Source organism: Schistocerca piceifrons, unplaced genomic scaffold (genome assembly GCF_021461385.2).
Source record: "Schistocerca piceifrons isolate TAMUIC-IGC-003096 unplaced genomic scaffold, iqSchPice1.1 HiC_scaffold_13, whole genome shotgun sequence".
Lineage (NCBI taxonomy): Eukaryota > Metazoa > Arthropoda > Insecta > Orthoptera > Acrididae > Schistocerca > Schistocerca piceifrons.
Window position 1 is genome coordinate 65,001 of NW_025727124.1, and position 5,000 is coordinate 70,000.

At 53.7% G+C, this 5,000-nt stretch overlaps 1 non-coding gene across 1 annotated transcript in view; it reads right to left on the bottom strand.

Annotated features, from left to right (window-relative positions):
* The window catches only part of LOC124731702, a 1,908-nt gene extending 989 nt beyond the window's left edge, over positions 1-919 (bottom strand). Inside the window, exon 1 of the ribosomal RNA XR_007008435.1 lies at positions 1-919. This exon is cut by the window's left edge and continues 989 nt beyond it. This is a non-coding gene — a ribosomal RNA (small subunit ribosomal RNA).
* Between the last annotated feature and the right edge of the window lie 4,081 nt (positions 920-5,000).

Genomic DNA, 5,000 nt, shown 5'->3' on the forward strand with positions numbered 1-5,000 from the left:
CGAGGTCCTATTCCATTATTCCATGCACACAGTATTCAGGCGGGCTTGCCTGCTTTAAGCACTCTAATTTGTTCAAAGTAAACGTGCCGGCCCACCGAGACACTCAATAAAGAGCACCCTGGTAGGATTTCAACGGGGTCCGCCTCGGGACGCACGAGCACGCACGGGGCGGTCGCACGCCTTCGGCTCGCCCCACCGGCAGGACGTCCCACGATACATGCCAGTTAAACACCGACGGGCGGTGAACCAACAGCGTGGGACACAAATCCAACTACGAGCTTTTTAACCGCAACAACTTTAATATACGCTATTGGAGCTGGAATTACCGCGGCTGCTGGCACCAGACTTGCCCTCCAATAGATACTCGTTAAAGGATTTAAAGTGTACTCATTCCGATTACGGGGCCTCGGATGAGTCCCGTATCGTTATTTTTCGTCACTACCTCCCGTGCCGGGAGTGGGTAATTTGCGCGCCTGCTGCCTTCCTTGGATGTGGTAGCCGTTTCTCAGGCTCCCTCTCCGGAATCGAACCCTGATTCCCCGTTACCCGTTACAACCATGGTAGGCGCAGAACCTACCATCGACAGTTGATAAGGCAGACATTTGAAAGATGCGTCGCCGGTACGAGGACCGTGCGATCAGCCCAAAGTTATTCAGAGTCACCAAGGCAAACGGACCGGACGAGCCGACCGATTGGTTTTGATCTAATAAAAGCGTCCCTTCCATCTCTGGTCGGGACTCTGTTTGCATGTATTAGCTCTAGAATTACCACAGTTATCCAAGTAACGTGGGTACGATCTAAGGAACCATAACTGATTTAATGAGCCATTCGCGGTTTCACCTTAATGCGGCTTGTACTGAGACATGCATGGCTTAATCTTTGAGACAAGCATATGACTACTGGCAGGATCAACCAGGGAGCTGCGTCAACTAGAGCTGAGCAGCCGGCCGCCCGGGAGTGTGTCCCGGGGGCCCGCGCGAACACGCAAGCGTCCGCTCAATCATTCTGCAAACAGGAGGAGGCTGAGCTCCCCTGCACAATACACCTCGAAACCCTCTCAGGTCCCGGCGGCGCGCAGCGCCGTCCCAAGTACTTGGTCGGGTTCGAGAGAGGCGCAATCGCCCGGAGTTAGGCGAGTAGACGCTTTCGGTGCGACCACCCGTGCTCCCAACTGAGCTTGCCGCTGCCGACAGAGGCCCGGGAGCGTGCTGTCGTGGCATTGCCGGCGGGAGACAACACGCGCCACCTACGGTGACCGGCAGCTCCAACGCCAGCGCCACAGAAGGACAAAAGCCCCACTTGGGTGCCGAAGCGAACTCTCCCAGCACAGCGCACGCGCCAACACATCCGCACAGCTGCGATACAAACCACCAGCGAGAACCGCTGGGGCGACCGAGCAGCAGACGGCGTCGCGGCGCCGAGCGCCGGGCGGCAGCGCATCCTCAACGCACACAGTCCTCAATCGGACCAGCACACTGAAGATGTCCACCGCGCTTCGCACCGGGCCCGCGAGGACCTACTTTGGCCGCACGGCGCCGCGCGCAGGGTGCGCCGGCGCGCAGCTGCGACGCCTGCCGCGTCCGTCGGCCGGCGCGCCTGCCACTGGCCGCCCCCACCAGCCGGCTGTAGCGCGTGCGCCCACGCACCGCGCGGCCAGCACGCCGGGAGGCGCCCCCTCACCGGCCGGGGACGGTCCCACCCAGCCACCGCCGCGTATCGCTTCACACCCAGATGCCGTTCAGTTTCGTCGGCATGGTGGGTATCGCTGGAACAACCGGTTAGTACCTCAACCTATCGTCGCCATCACCGATTCACCCCTAGCGAGAACAACCGCACCACAACAGGTTACCATTTGTTCATTTGCGTAACTTCACCAGAAAACGCAGGCGTCCATCGCCATTTGCAACTTCCACGATTATTGCATGCCTGTGTCAGGTGTCACGCCACACTACGTCTGCCCACATACACGCAACAAAATGTGCACGCCTAGACAATACGTGGAAGGTGGCCCCCGTACGTATGCGATGTCCATTGCTCGAACGACTGTCAACCGGCCTCTGTAGCATGTCGCAGATATGGAACGCGGTGCACCATGCCATCACGGTGTGTGAGGAGAGACGACTAGGTCCGAATACATCAACAGACAGCTCATGCTGATCGCCATCCACGGCGTCCGTTCCTCCCACACGTCTCTATGGCGTACCACACTGCAATCCAGCTCTCATAGGGAGACGACACGTAGCTGCGTGCACAATATTTGCACTGTATGGTCCGCCGTTTTTGGGCGCAGTCGTTGTACGGTCACACATGTGCCACGATGTATCATTCAGTACATAAGGACGAATGTGCAGTACAGATTGTGGTTTACGCGTACGACATTAGCGGACAGTTGACACAGGCCGCACCACAACGTAGCCTGAGTACGTCGCATGCGGAGGGCATTGAACATGCAAAGTTCTCACCAACCAGCTTGCGAAGGCAGGGGGCAAGGTGGGGACGTGGGGAGGGGCGGCATGTACGTCCTGCTGCCATCCACATTACAGTGTACAGCAGGAGCATGTGGAAAGTGAGCAAGACTTGCAAGGTGTTTAACATGAAGCGATACACAGGGGAGCGGGGAGTGCGAGTAGCGAACTATATTGCGAGGGTTGCGGGTGGGCAACACTACACTAATTGAACGAGTCGTATAACAATTACAGAGCAGGTTTAGGCGACAACGTGGGTTACGTTAGGCGACAACGTGGGTTAGGTTAAGGCACGACGTGGGTTAGGTTAAGGCACGACATGGGTTAGGTTAAGGCACAACATGGGTTAGGTTAAGGCACAACATGGGTTAGGTTAAGGCACAACATGGGTTAGGTTAAGGCACAACATGGGTTAGGTTAAGGCACAACATGGGTTAGGTTAAGGCACAACATGGGTTAGGTTAAGGCACAACATGGGTTAGGTTAAGGCACAACATGGGTTAGGTTAAGGCACAACATGGGTTAGGTTAAGGCACAACATGGGTTAGGTTAAGGCACAACATGGGTTAGGTTAAGGCACAACATGGGTTAGGTTAAGGCACAACATGGGTTAGGTTAAGGCACAACATGGGTTAGGTTAAGGCACAACATGGGTTAGGTTAAGGCACAACATAGGTTAGGTTAAGGCACAACATAGGTTAGGTTAAGGCACAACATGGGTTAGGTTAAGGCACAACATGGGTTAGGTTAAGGCACAACATGGGTTAGGTTAAGGCACAACATGGGTTAGGTTAAGGCACAACATGGGTTAGGTTAAGGCACAACATGGGTTAGGTTAAGGCACAGCATGGGTTAGGTTAAGGCACAACATGGGTTAGGTTAAGGCACAACATGGGTTAGGTTAAGGCACAACATGGGTTAGGTTAAGGCACAACATAGGTTAGGTTAAGGCACAACATAGGTTAGGTTAAGGCACAACATAGGTTAGGTTAAGGCACAACATAGGTTAGGTTAAGGCACAACATAGGTTAGGTTAAGGCACAACATAGGTTAGGTTAAGGCACAACATAGGTTAGGTTAAGGCACAACATAGGTTAGGTTAAGGCACAACATAGGTTAGGTTAAGGCACAACATAGGTTAGGTTAAGGCACAACATAGGTTAGGTTAAGGCACAACATAGGTTAGGTTAAGGTACAACATAGGTTAGGTTAAGGTACAACATAGGTTAGGTTAAGGTACAACATAGGTTAGGTTAAGGTACAACATAGGTTAGGTTAGGTTAGGTTACACGTTGTTGTAAGGAAAGGTGTAGGGGGGGGGCGGGGGCGGCAGGTTCGTTGATAGTGATTATAGTAAGTGAATGCTTGTGACATGATCAGATTTGTCACGTCAGGATGCACCTTTGGCTTATTAGAGGCGGCGCTCCAATTCTATGCTTGTGTCAGACCTGTGTCTTTGACTCATGTCATTGTTTGTGCGCTGTGACAGGAGGTACTATTGTGATGTTGGGTGCACCGTTGTATAGGACATGTGTGGGTGTTGGTGCCTGATCTGCGCAATGGTGGATGTCGAAAGGGTGGGATATTGTATTTTCCGCATGGACCTCCTGGTCTGGTTGTGATAGTGTGGATTGTGTAATGTGGCGGAGAGGATGCACTGGATGTTGTTCCATGCTGGTGCTTACATATTGTATGTGCGCCCGTTAGAAGCAGAGAGTGGTGCGTGATCAGAGTGGCTGGCTGACGTGTGGTTCCCATTGTGGGCAGACTCTTTCAGCATGTATACGGACAGTTGTATATATATTCTGTAGTTTGATGGCTCTGCATTGATTACTAATCAGCGCCGTGTGTACGGGTAATCTGGTTCCAGTCCAAAATGTTCCATCTGTGTACATTAGTGACAAAGACTCCCCTCATGCAGTGGGGCTCGGTCTGTTATAACTCTTCCGCGTAATATATTTGCCCCACGTTTTTGCGACTGCGAGTGCGAGTGCAACGCGCATGGGGACCGACATGCTGATGGCTCGGTATCGGACGCCGTACAGTGAGCAACGCGATCGCGTCTCTCGCTCGTAAGTGGTACAGGTCGCGGCTCATGTATAGGGACAGCGGGAATGTCGCATATTGGCAATAACTCTTCATGAAACGCACGTTATAGGGGTGGATTGCACTTTACGAGTGCGGGAAACGTCCGCCGTTCATCCGCTGGAGGTGCGCGTTTGGCGGTTGGGGTGGTGCACGAACGGGTGCGGGTGGAGTCATTGCCGGTCCACGGCTTCGTGCGGCAGAGCCACTGGAGATTGGGTGCTATGGTCGACAGAGGCTGCAGGCTTTGTGGGTGGCGTCGAAAGGCGGGCACTGTGGCGCCATCGCTGTCTTAATCGGCTTGGCGTCGCATAGATGGCGGTATCGTCGTTGGAGGAGGTCATGTTGCGGGAGACCTACAGATGGCGGTATGTTTTGTGGTGCGGACGTAGTGTTGTCAGATGCGCATAGATGGCGGTATTGCATGTGGTGTCGCCCTATTTTCATAGA